The sequence below is a fragment of the Zea mays genome, chromosome 1 (genome assembly GCF_902167145.1).
Source record: "Zea mays cultivar B73 chromosome 1, Zm-B73-REFERENCE-NAM-5.0, whole genome shotgun sequence".
Classification (NCBI taxonomy): domain Eukaryota; kingdom Viridiplantae; phylum Streptophyta; class Magnoliopsida; order Poales; family Poaceae; genus Zea; species Zea mays.
This window is the reverse complement of record NC_050096.1, coordinates 8,200,922-8,214,924: the sequence shown is the minus strand read 5'-3', so window position 1 is coordinate 8,214,924 and position 14,003 is coordinate 8,200,922.

Genomic DNA, 14,003 nt, shown 5'->3' with positions numbered 1-14,003 from the left:
CAATCTCACTTCCTATTTTAAATTCTATTATGTAAACATTATTGTCTATAGTACAAGAACAATGTTTTGTATAGCCATGTGTATGATCTGGTGGTGACAGCCTAAGGGGAGTTGTTTAGGGAGAATGATTGGAGACAGACTGTATCAAAAAAATACTTTTGAAAAAAGATAGTAAATATATTAGAAAGTAAGGATAAGAGGAGATCTATAGGACGAATGGTGAGAGGGAGCCTAAAACCAATTTCCACAAGGCATATGTACCATCTCCTGATTAGGGGCAAAGTTACACCTTTGCATTTGTTTTGTTGCTTCATGGCTATCACAATCTATTGGACTAACTATTTGCTAAGTAAATAATCATAAGTTCATATTACATAAAATAACTATTCAAAGTTTGTGAAACCATGTGGAGAAACTCAAAGTCTGAAAATATGCCCGGTCGCAAACCGTCTGGCACTAAGGGTGGAATGTCCACAATGCAAGTTTCAGAAAATAGACAGGAACTATGTTGATCCACAAATTTGTACTACATAGTGTCCAGATCCAAGCCAAGTATCGTCTGGACCCTTGTGCAGACTGTCCGGCTATAACTAGCATACCATCCACCAGTTCAGTATTGGATCAACCTGAAGGTAACAAGTTGAAGAAAAGAATTATAGAGCATGTCGTGGACCGTCCGGGGCCAAAGGGCGGACTATCTCGTTCTAGCCGTTGGATTGTTAGTTATGTTCGTTGAGCAGTCAAATCTAGCCATTGTGAGAGGTCGGACCATCCAGGCCTAGCCCGCAAATTGTCCGCCAGTGCGCATAAACTAGAGAAAGGGTGTAATGGCTATATGGGTAGTTGAGGCCTATAAATACTCCCCCAACCACCCATTCATGCATCCAAGCATTCATTCACCCGCATTCAATACAAGAGCTAGAGTATTTACTCCAAAATCCATAGCAACACCTCCAAAAGATCAATAATACACAAGTGCTACTTTAGAGAGATTAGTGAATTGAGATAGTACCTTATGTGAGGAAAATCAAGAGAAGAGTTTGTTGTTGCTTTGTGTGCTCTTGAGCTTAGAGTTTTGACTCCCGTTGAGATTATAAAAGGCCAGCAAGAGACTCTATGTGTGGAGATCCTTACGGGGACTTAGATCCATTGTTCGAGAAGAAAGAGAGAACTCAGGATTGATCTTTGGAATCACTCAAGAGGGTTGAAAGAGACCCTATACTTTAGAACACCTCAACATGGAGACGTAGGTTTCATCGGGAAACCGAACTCCTGTAAATAAATCACATGCGTCTCTTGTATTGCATTTGCTTGTGATTTATTCCTCCCTTCCTTCTCTTAAGTTCTTTTGGTTGTGTTTGATTCTAAATCATTTGTGTTGCTCCTGAGAAATTCCTATATCATAAGAGCAACGCTAGCAAAGAGAACACCTCTCCCTCACTCTGATTAATTTGTCTCTCGTTCTAATGCCTAATCGGTGTTCAAACTTTTGTATTAAGTGATAAATTTTAGGTTTCACCTATTCACCCCTCTAGGCGACTTTTAATTGGTATCAGAACCCGACACTTCATTTAGAGTCTAACAACTCAAAGTGATGTCAGGGGAAAATCCTCTTGAGAAGAAGAAGGTACCTTTAGGAGAGAATCAAGAAGAAAAGGTGTCCTCGGGAGAAAATTCGGAAGGGAAGAAAGAGCAAAAGGTGCCCTCCTGGGAGAAGCACGAGGAAAAAAAAGGAGAAGAATCCCAAGGCTCCTCTAAGTCGCAAAGAAAGGGGATGGCAAAAAGAAGAAGACGAGGAAGGTCATCGACTACAAAACTGACTTGTCGCCATCTACCTCAAACATCGACGAGTCAGCCTCTTCAAAGTGTAAATAATGCAAACCAGTTAAATCAAACTATAACCGAACTCATTTTCATTATTCTTGCATTCCTAAAAATACTCCCTTGCTTTTGGTTCCATTGGAAAACCCACCATATTTTGATGGTGAAGAATACTCATGGTGGAGCCACACAAATGAAGAGTCATTTATGCTTACTCCACCCAAGCATTTGGGATGTTGTTGAATTAGGGATACAAATACCAGAGAGCGATCATGAATACTACGAGAAGGAGGCCCAAATTATTCATTGCAGCTCCCAAGCCACCCACAACAGATGTACATTAGCTCAAGTCATTGGTGAACCAAGTTTGCAACTATGGGAGCACAAAGTGGATAGACCATGAAGTTGCCAAGCTCATGCTAAGGTCCCTTATTTCCTATAATGCAACTCTTGTAACTTTACTTCGTGAAAATCCTAGGTACGAGAAGATGTCTCTAGAGAAGATGTCTCTAGAGGAGATGTTTGGTAAATTCCTTAGCCATGAGATGATGGTTAATGAGTCCAAGCATCTTGAAGAATTAGTTCAAGGAAATGTTACTACCATCGAGCTAGAAGTTGTTGTCTTTAAGGCAACAAATGAGGAGGAGGCCCCAATCAAAGGGCTCCTGATCAATCCTTCTAGACTTAACGATGAGGAAATGACCCTCATCATCAAGAACTTCTAGCAATTTCTACGAACTCAGAAGGAAAAGGACTACAAGCCCCGTGGAAAGAGGGTGTGCTACAAGTGCGGTAAGATCGGTCGTTATATAGCATAATGTCCATATTGCAGTAATGATGATAAGGAAATGACAAGAAAGGAAAGAAGAGAAAGAAGAAGAAATTCTTCTACAAAAATAAGGGAGGCAAAGCCCATGCTGGCAAGGCGTGGGACTTCAACGAAAGCTCATCCAACTCCAATGACAAAGATGTTGCCACCCTTGCCTTGAACAAAAGTGCCCTCTTGCCAAAGGTCAATCACACATTCCTCTCTTAAATACACATCCTCCGATGATGAATCAAATGATGAAAATAGTGATGGGTTGGATTGTTTATGTTTTTCAAGGGCCTTAGTAAAGATCAAATAGCTAAGGTAAACGAATTGATCAAAACCATCAACGAGAAGGATGAACTCTTGGAAAAGCAAGATGACCTACTCTTTGATGAAAATGTGAAATGCACTAAACTAGAGAAGGCCCTAGCTCATGCAACTGAGAACAATAAAATATTGACTAATGAGCTAAATGTTTGCAATGATTCAATTACTTGTCTTAAGCTTAAAGATGCTGGTCTTGATGGTAAGATTAAGGAATTAAACTCTTTCCATGCTTATACATCTTCGGTTGAACATGTTTATATTTGCAATAGATGGTAATGTGCAAATATTGATTCTTTTGTTGATAATGTTGCTATGATGAAAAGTTTGAATAATTATGTAGCAAAACTAGAAGCAAAAGTTGTTGAGCACGAACTAGAATACGAGAAATACAAAACCCCCCTTCTGGCTCCATCTCGCCCGACCCTAGACTCGGTGCCTCAGGGTTATTCGAGGGCGGGTCCCTCCGAGGCGTACTCCTCCTACGTTCTTCATCTGACACGTGGGGCCCAGGGGCTTGGGATCTTATCCACGACAAGGGACTGGTTGGATCTTTCTGACAAGCAGTTTGCAGGCTAATTTTAGCACTTTATACTCCAAACAGACTGACTAATAAATCGGCTAATTGTTAGCCGAAGAGCTTGGAAATTATTTACCCATTAGGGGTTTGACCTCGCTAATAGGTGCTAATAGATCATAAAAAAGAAAAAAAAGACACCTATTAGTCAAGACTTCAAACATTCTATGGCTAATTGGTCGTTAACTAATTATTTACGGGCTAATTGTTAGCGAGGAGATTCTAAACATGGCCTAGCTTGTATTCCAAAATAAGGGTTATCCTTCGAAATGGTCAGCTTTTATTTCTCTTGTCACATTTCTCAGTACATCAGATCCAACTGACTTTTTTATAAGCTAGAACGATTAGACGAAGGCATGTACAGTAGGCAGCAGTGGAGTAAAGGTAATAAAGCGCTGGGCAGCACGGCGGTGAGCTGCAACATGGTCATGGCGTCGGTCAGCATCGTGATGGCACGCTACGACCTCCCCCGCACCGGTCTCGCCGGGGGGTCAAGCAAAAGGGTCGGTGAGAAAATGCGTGGGATTTGATTTGATGGCGAGAACGACCAGGTTAGGTCGTGACAGTGCCGAGTGGTCCAGCACCCCCATGGCCGAATGCCCGGCAGCTAGTCCTGTCCAACGGCCCAGCTCGCGCCTCTCTATGGGAGACTCGGAGCCTCGCCTCTTGCATGCCGGGCCCACCTTACGAATGGTTGAGCGAGCGATTGGCTGTCCTGGCCTGATAGCCGTCGTATGCGCCTGTAGGGAGGCCGGGTGCCCTCGACCTCGATTGATGCCGCCTGTACTGGCCACACCGCCAGCCTGGCCGGCGAAGCCGCCGACCAGTCACAACTCACGTACGCCCAGTCGCTCTCGTTCGGCCATGTAAAATGTAGTTTAAGGCAAAACTATTTCTGTTTGGTTTGTGTTGGTGCCTTTTTGGTCACCAAACACAATAATGAACCGCTTGGCGGTACTTGGCACCTTGGGTTCGGCTCCGCAAGGTGAACAGTAGCAGCGGCCTGCGATAGGTCGCCGGATCGCCTGGTAGTGCCCTCTGCGACGGCGCGGACGGTCCGCGGCCTTGGGCCGGACGGTCCGCGACCTGGGCGCAGGAGCGGTGTCTTCCCTGCGTCACACCGGACGGTCCGCAGCTCTGGGTCGGACGGTCCGCGACCTGGCGACAGGGTCGTCTTCCTCCTCCTTGCTGGAATCTAGATCTCGTTCCCTGGGGGGAAAAGATCTTAAGGTGCTCCGGGTCGACAGGTCACTCCGGGGCGTCCCCAGACGACGTGGAGTCGCCTAGAAATTAAGAGATCAAATCGAGGAAGAGGTCTTGGATGGACAACTAGATCTTGCCCCCCCGGGAGGGGTGAGATCCTAGGGTCGTCTTGGGATCGGCAGGCCACCCAAGACGGATCTAGACGACGTAGAGTCGACTAGGGGTGAAGGTGGATATGCGGAAGGCTACAACTAGAACTATGCTACATCTACTCCTAGGGCAGGAAAAGTAAGTAAGGTAATTGGTTCGATTGGAATGTGTTCGGGGGTTCAATCGGCCGTAGCCCTTCATCTATATAAAGGGGAGGTGATAGTCGCCTAGAGGGGGGGTGAATAGGGCGAAACTGAAATTTACAAATATAACCACAACTACAAGCCGGGTTAGCGTTAGAAATAAAATCGAGTCCGCGAGAGAGGGCGCAAAACAAATCGCAAGCGAATAAGTAAGTGAGACACGCGGATTTGTTTTACCGAGGTTCGGTTCTCGCAAACCTACTCCCCGTTGAGGAAGCCACAAAGGCCGGGTCTCTTTCAACCCTTCCCTCTCTCAAACGGTCCCTCGGACCGAGTGAGCTTCTCTTCTCAAATCAAAGCCGGGAACAAAACTTCCCCGCAAGGGCCACCACACAATTGGTGCCTCTTGCCTTGATTACAATGGAGTTTTGATCTCAAGAACAAGTGAGGAAGAAAAGAAGCAATCCAAGCGCAAGAGCTCAAAAGAACACAAGCAAATCACTCTCACTAGTTACTATGGCGTTGTGTGGAATTTGGAGAGGATTTGATCTCTTTGGTGTGTCTAGAATTGAATGCTAGAGCTCTTGTAGTAGTTGGGAAGTGGAAAACTTGGATGCCATGAATGGTGGGGTGGTTGGGGTATTTATAGCCCCAACCACCAAAAGTGGTCGTTGGAAGGCTATCTGTTCGATGGCACACCGGACAGTCCGGTGCACACCGGACAGTCCGGTGCCCCCTGCCACGTCATCACTGCCGTTGGATTCTGACCGTTGGAGCTTCTGACTTGTGGGTCCGCCTGGGTGTCCGGTGCACACCGGACAGGTACTGTTTGCTGTCCGGTGTGCCAGTATGGGCGCGCCTGACTTCTGCGTGCGCTGCGCGCGCATTTAATGCGCTGCAGGTAGCCGTTGGCGCGGAGAAAGCCGTTGCTCTGGAGTCGCACCGGACAGTCCGGTGCACACCGGACAGTCCGGTGAATTATAGCGGACTAGCCGTTGGAGTTTCCCGAAGCTGGCGAGTTCCTGAGGCTGATCTTCCTTGGCGCACCGGACACTGTCCGGTGTACACCGGACAGTCCAGTGAATTATAGCGCGAGTGCCTCTGGAAATTCCCGAAGGTGGCGAGTTTGGAGTTGGAGTCCTCTGGTGCACCGGACATGTCCGGTGGCACACCGGACAGTCCGGTGTGCCCGACCAGAGGTGCCTTCGGTTGGCCCTTTGCTCTTTTGTTGAATCCAACACTTGATCTTTTTATTGGCTGAGTGTGAACCTTTTACACCTGTATAATCTATACACTTGGGCAAACTAGTTAGTCCAATTATTTGTGTTGGGCAATTCAACCACCAAAATTAATTAGGGACTAGGTGTAAGCCTAATTCCCTTTCAATCTCCCCCTTTTTGGTGATTGATGCCAACACAAACCAAAGCAAATATAGAAGTGCATAATTGAACTAGTTTGCATAATGTAAGTGCAAAGGTTGCTTGGAATTGAGCCAATATAGATACTTACAAGATATGCATGGATTGTTTCTTTCTTTATTTAACATTTTGGACCACGCTTGCACCACATGTTTTGTTTTTGCAAACTCTTTTGTAAATCCTTTTCAAAGTTCTTTTGCAAATAGTCAAAGGCAAATAAGTAAGATTTTGAGAAGCATTTTCAAGATTTGAAATTTTCTCCCCCTGTTTCAAATGCTTTTTCCTTTGACTAAACAAAACTCCCCCTAAATGAGATTCTCCTCTTAGTGTTCAAGAGGGTTTTGATGTATCATTTTGAAATACTGCTTTCTCCCCCTTTTGAACACGATAGAATACCAATTGAAAAATATTCAACACTGAGTTTTTGAAATTTGAAATAGGTGGTGGTGTGGTCCTTTTGCTTTGGGCTCATTTCTCCCCCTTTTTGGCATGAATCGCCAAAAACGGAACCATTAGAGCCCTTGAAGTGCTATCTTCCCCTTTGGTCATGAAATAAATGAGTTAAGATTATACCAAAGACGAAGTCCGGACCTTTTGCCTTGGGCTCCTACTCTCTTCTCCAAAGACAAAGTCCTTTTCTTGGTGCTCATGCTTTCTCCCCCATGAATGGAGAGTGACTTGGAGCGTCGGCGAGGTATGAGTTACGGAGTGGAAGCCTTTGTCTTCGCCGAAGACTCCAATTCCTTTTCAATACACCTATGACTTGGTTTGAGATAGACTAGAAAAACACATTAGTCATAGCATATGAAAGAGATATGATCAAAGGTATATAAATGAGCTATGTGTGCAATCTAGTAAAAGAAATTGCGGGAATCAAGAATATTGAGCTCATGCCTAAGTTTGGTAAAAGTTTGTTCATCAAGTGGCTTGGTAAAGATATCGGCTAATTGATCTTTAGTGTTAATGTAAGAAATCTCGATATCTCCCTTTTGTTGGTGATCTCTAAGAAAGTGATACCGAATGGCTATGTGCTTAGTGCGGCTATGCTTGACGGGATTGTCGGCCATTTTGATTGCACTCTCATTATCACATAGCAAAGGGACCTTGGTTAGTTTGTAACCGTAGTCCCGCAGGGTTTTCCTCATCCAAAGCAATTGCGCGCAACAGTGGCCTGCGGCAATATACTCGGCTTCGGCGGTGGAAAGAGCGACCGAATTTTGCTTCTTTGAAGCCCAAGACACCAAGGATCTTCCCAAGAACTGGCAAGTCCCCGATGTGCTCTTCCTATTGATTTTGCACCCCGCCCAATCGGCATCTGTATAACCAATCAAATCAAATGTGGATCCCCGAGGGTACCAAAGCCCAAACTTAGGAGTAAAAGCCAAATATCTCAAGATTCGTTTTACGGCCGTAAGGTGGGATTCCTTAGGGTCGGATTGGAATCTTGCACACATGCAAACGGAAAGCATAATGTCCGGTCGAGATGCACATAAATAGAGTAATGAACCTATCATCGACCGGTATACCTTTTGATCCACGGACTTACCTCCCGTGTCGAGGTCGAGATGCCCATTAGTTCCCATGGGTGTCTTGATGGGTTTGGCATCCTTCATTCCAAACTTACTAAGAATATCTTGAGTGTACTTCGTTTGGCTGATGAAGGTGCCCTCTTGGAGTTGCTTCACTTGGAATCCTAAGAAATATTTCAACTCCCCCATCATAGACATCTCGAACTTTTGTGTCATGATCCTACTAAACTCTTCACATGTAGACTCGTTAGTAGACCCAAATATAATGTCATCAACATAAATTTGGCATACAAACAAGTCATTTTCAAGAGTTTTAGTAAAGAGTGTAGGATCGGCCTTTCCGACTTTGAATCCATTTGCAATAAGAAAATCTCTAAGGCATTCATACCATGCTCTTGGGGCTTGCTTGAGCCCATAAAGCGCCTTAGAGAGCTTATAGACATGGTTAGGATACTCACTGTCTTCAAAGCCGGGAGGTTGCTCAACATAGACCTCTTCCTTGATTGGTCCATTGAGGAAGGCACTTTTCACGTCCATTTGATAAAGCTTAAAGCCATGGTAAGTAGCATAGGCTAATAATATGCGAATTGACTCAAGCCTAGCTACGGGTGCATAGGTTTCACCGAAATCCAAACCTTCGACTTGGGAGTATCCCTTGGCCACAAGTCGAGCTTTGTTCCTTGTCACCACACCATGCTCATCTTGCTTGTTGCGGAAGACCCATTTGGTTCCTACAACATTTTGATTAGGACGTGGAACTAAATGCCATACCTCATTCCTAGTGAAGTTGTTGAGCTCCTCTTGCATCGCCACCACCCAATCCGAATCTTGAAGTGCTTCCTCTACCTTGTGTGGCTCAATAGAGGAAACAAACGAGTAATACTCACAAAAATGTGCAACACGAGATCTAGTAGTTACCCCCTTATGAATGTCGCCGAGGATGGTGTCGACGGGGTGATCTCGTTGGATTGCTTGGTGGACTCTTGGGTGTGGCGGCCTTAGCTCTTCATCCTCCTTGTCTTGATCATTTGCATCTCCCCCTTGATCTATGCCGTCATGTTGAGGTGACTCATTTGATTGATCTTCTTCTTCATCAACTTGAGCCTCTTCCTCATTTTGAGTTGGTGGAGATGCTTGCGTGGAGGAGGATGGTTGATCTTGTGCACTTGGAGGCTCTTCGAAATCCTTAGGACACACATCCCCAATGGACATGTTCCTTAGCGCGATGCATGGAGCCTCTTCAATACCTGTCTCATCAAGATCAACTTGCTCTACTTGAGAGCCGTTAGTTTCATCAAACACAACGTCACATGAGACTTCAACTAGTCCAGTAGACTTGTTAAAGACCCTATATGCCCTTGTGTTTGAGTCATAACCAAGTAAAAAGCCTTCTACAGTCTTAGGAGCAAATTTAGATTTTCTACCTCTTTTAACAAGAATAAAGCATTTGCTACCAAAGACTCTAAAATATGAAATGTTGGGCTTTTTACCGGTTAGGAGTTCATATGATGTCTTCTTGAGGATTCGGTGAAGATATAACCGGTTGATGGCGTAGCAAGCGGTGTTGACCGCCTCTGCCCAAAACCGATCCGAAGTCTTGTACTCATCAAGCATGGTTCTTGCCATGTCCAATAGAGTTCGATTCTTCCTCTCCACTACACCATTTTGTTGTGGCGTGTAGGGAGAAGAGAACTCATGCTTGATGCCCTCCTCCTCAAGGAAGCCTTCAATTTGAGAATTCTTGAACTCCGTCCCGTTGTCGCTTCTTATTTTCTTGATCCTTAAGCCGAAATCATTTTGAGCCCGTCTCAAGAATCCCTTTAAGGTCTCTTGGGTTTGAGATTTTTCCTGTAAGAAGAATACCCAAGTGAAGCGAGAATAATCATCCACAATAACTAGACAGTACTTACTCCCGCCGATGCTTATGTAAGCAATCGGGCCGAATAGATCCATGTGGAGTAGCTCAAGCGGCCTGTCGGTCGTCATGATGTTCTTGTGTGGATGGTGGGCTCCAACTTGCTTTCCTGCCTGGCATGCGCTACAAATCATGTCTTTCTCAAAATGAACATTTGTTAGTCCTAAAATGTGTTCTCCCTTTAGAAGTTTGTGAAGATTCTTCATCCCAACATGTGCTAGTCGGCGATGCCAGAGCCAGCCCATGTTAGTCTTAGCAATTAAGCATGTGTCGAGTTCAGCTCTATCAAAATCTACTAAGTATAGCTGACCCTCTAACACACCCTTAAATGCTATTGAATCATCACTTCTTCTAAAGACAGTGACACCTTCATCAGTAAATAGACAGTTGTAGCCCATTTTGCATAATTGAGATACAGAAAGCAAGTTGTAATCTAAAGAATCTACAAGAAAAACATTGGAAATAGAATGGTCAGGAGATATAGCTATTTTACCAAGACCTTTGACCAAACCTTGATTTCCATCCCCGAATGTGATAGCTCGTTGGGGATCTTTGTTTTTCTCATAGGAGGAGAACATCCTTTTCTCCCCTGTCATATGGTTTGTGCACCCGCTGTCGAGTATCCAACTTGAGCCCCCGGATGCATAAACCTACAAAACAAGTTTAGTTCTTGACTTTAGGTACCCAAATGGTTTTGGGTCCTTTGGCATTAGACACAAGAACTTTGGGTACCCAAACACAAGTCTTGGAGCCCTTGTGCTTGCCCCCAACATATTTGGCAACTACCTTGCCGGATTTGTTAGTCAAAACATAAGATGCATCAAAAGTTTTAAATGAAATGTTATGATCATTTGATGCACTAGGAGTTTTCTTTCTAGGCAACTTAGCACGGGTTGGTTGCCTAGAGCTAGATGTCTCACCCTTATACAAGAAAGCATGATTAGGGCTAGAGTGAGACTTCCTAGAATGAATTCTCCTAATTTTGCTCTCGGGATAACCGACAGGGTATAAAATGTAACCCTCGTTATCCTGAGGCACGGGAGCCTTGCCCTTAACAAAGTTAGACAATTTTTTAGGAGGGGCACTAAGTTTGACATTGTCTCCCCTTTGGAAGCCAATGCCATCCTTGATGCCCGGGCTTCTCCCACTATAGAGCATACTTCTAGCAAACTTAAATTTTTCATTTTCTAAGTTATGCTCGGCAATTTTAGCATCTAATTTTGCTATATGATCATTTTGTTGTTTAATTAAAGCCATATGATCATGAATAGCATCAATGTTAACATCTCTACATCTAGTGCAAATAGATACATGCTCAACAATAGATGTAGAGGGTTTGCAAGATTTTAATTCTACAACCTTAGCTTGTAGCATGTCATTCTTAGTTCTAAGGTCGGAAATAGTAGCATTGCAAACATCAAGATCTTTAGCCTTAGCAAGCAATTTTTCATTTTCAATTCTAAGGCTAGCTAGGGAAGCATTCAACTCATCAATCCTAGCAAGTAAATCAACATTATCATCTCTAGGATTTGAAGTTGAAACATTGCAAACATGTGAATCAACCTTAGCATTTAAACTAGCATTTTCATTCCTAAGGTTGTCAATCATCTCACGGCAAGTGCTTAGCTCACTAGATAATTTTTCACATTTCTCAATTTCTAGAGCATAAGCATTTTTAACCTTAACATGCTTCTTATTTTCCTTAATAAGGAGGTCCTCTTAGGAATCCAAAAGGTCATCCTTTTCATGAATAGCACTAACTAATTCATTTAATTTTTCCTTTTGAGCTATGTTAAGGTTGGCAAAAAGGGAACGCAAATTATATTCCTCATCACTAGCATTATCATCACTAGAGGATTCATATTTAGTGGAGGATTTAGATTTAACCTTCTTTTTGCCGTCCTTTGCCATGAGGCACTTGTGGCCGACGTTGGGGAAGAGAAGTCCCTTGGTGACGGCGATGTTGGCGGCGTCCTCGTCGTCGGAGGAGTCGCTAGAGCTTTCATCGGAGTCCCACTCTCGACAAACATGGGCATCGCCGCCCTTCTTCTTGTAGTACCTCTTCTTCTCCTTTCTTCTCCCCTTCTTGTCGTCGCCTCGGTCACTGTCACTTGATATAGGACATTTAGCAATAAAATGACCGGGCTTACCACATTTGTAGCAAACCTTCTTGGAGCGGGACTTGTAGTCTTTCCCCCTCCTTTGTTTGAGGATTTGGCGGAAGCTCTTGATGATGAGCGCCATCTCCTCATTGTCAAGTTTGGAGGCGTCGATTGGTTGTCTACTTGGTGTAGATTCCTCCTTCGTTTCTTCCGTCGCCTTGAATGCGACGGGTTGAGCTTCGGATGTGGTGGGTTCGTCAAGCTCATTGATTTTCCTCGAGCCTTCGATCATGCACTCAAAACTTACAAAATGCCCGATTACTTCCTCGGGGGTCATTTTAGTATATCTAGGATTACCACGAATTAATTGAACTTGAGTAGGGTTAAGGAAAATAAGAGATCTTAGAATAACCTTAACCACTTCGTGGTCATCCCACTTTACGCTCCCGAGGTTGCGCACTTGGTTCACCAAGGTCTTGAGCCGGTTGTACATGTGTTGTGGCTCTTCCCCTTTGCGAAGCCGGAACCGACCGAGCTCCCCCTCGATCGTTTCCCGCTTGGTGATCTTTGTTAGCTCGTCTCCCTCGTGCGCGGTTTTGAGCACATCCCAAACCTCCTTGGCGCTCTTCAACCCTTGCACTTTGTTATACTCCTCTCTACTTAGAGAGGCGAGGAGTATTGTTGTCGCTTGAGAGTTGAAGTGCTCGATTTGGGCCACCTCATCCTCATTATAATCCTTATCCCCTACAGACGGTACCTGTGCACCAAACTCAACAACATCCCATATACTTTTGTGGAGTGAGGTTAGATGAAATCGCATTAAATCACTCCACCTAGCATAATCTTCACCATCAAAAGTTGGTGGTTTGCCTAATGGGACGGAAAGTAAAGTTGCATGTTTAGAAATGCGAGGATAGTGTAGGGGGATCTTACTAAACTTCTTACGCTCTTGGCGTTTAGAAGTTACGGAGGGCGCATCGGAGTCGGAGGTTGATGTTGATGAAGTGTCGGTCTCGTAGTAGACTACTTTCCTCATCCTCTTTTGCTTGTCCCCACTCCGGTGCGGCTTGTGGGAAGAAGATCTTTCCTTCTTTTCTTTGTGGTGAGAAGAAGATTTCTTCTCCTTCCCTTTGTTGGAGGAGCTCTTCTTCTTCTCCCTCCTTTTGGTGCGGGGCTCTTCCGATGAAGTGCTCCTGTGGCTTGTAGTGAGCTTTTCGCCGGTCTCCATCTCCTTCTTGGCGTGATCTCCCGACATCACTTCGAGCGGTTAGGCTCTAATGAAGCACCGGGCTCTGATACCAATTGATAGTCGCCTAGAGGGGGGGTGAATAGGGCGAAACTGAAATTTACAAATATAACCACAACTACAAGCCGGGTTAGCGTTAGAAATAAAATCGAGTCCGCGAGAGAGGGCGCAAAACAAATCGCAAGCGAATAAGTAAGTGAGACACGCGGATTTGTTTTACCGAGGTTCGGTTCTCGCAAACCTACTCCCCGTTGAGGAGGCCACAAAGGCCGGGTCTCTTTCAACCCTTCCCTCTCTCAAACGGTCCCTCGGACCGAGTGAGCTTCTCTTCTCAAATCAAAGTCGGGAACAAAACTTCCCCGCAAGGGCCACCACACAATTGGTGCCTCTTGCCTTGATTACAATGGAGTTTTGATCTCAAGAACAAGTGAGGAAGAAAAGAAGCAATCCAAGCGCAAGAGCTCAAAAGAACACAAGCAAATCACTCTCACTAGTTACTATGGCGTTGTGTGGAATTTGGAGAGGATTTGATCTCTTTGGTGTGTCTAGAATTGAATGCTAGAGCTCTTGTAATAGTTGGGAAGTGGAAAACTTGGATGCCATGAATGGTGGGGTGGTTGGGGTATTTATAGCCCCAACCACCAAAAGTGGCCGTTGGAAGGCTATCTGTTCGATGGCACACCGGACAGTCCGGTGCACACCGGACAGTCCGGTGCCCCCTGCCACGTCATCACTGCCGTTGGATTCTGACCGTTGGAGCTTCT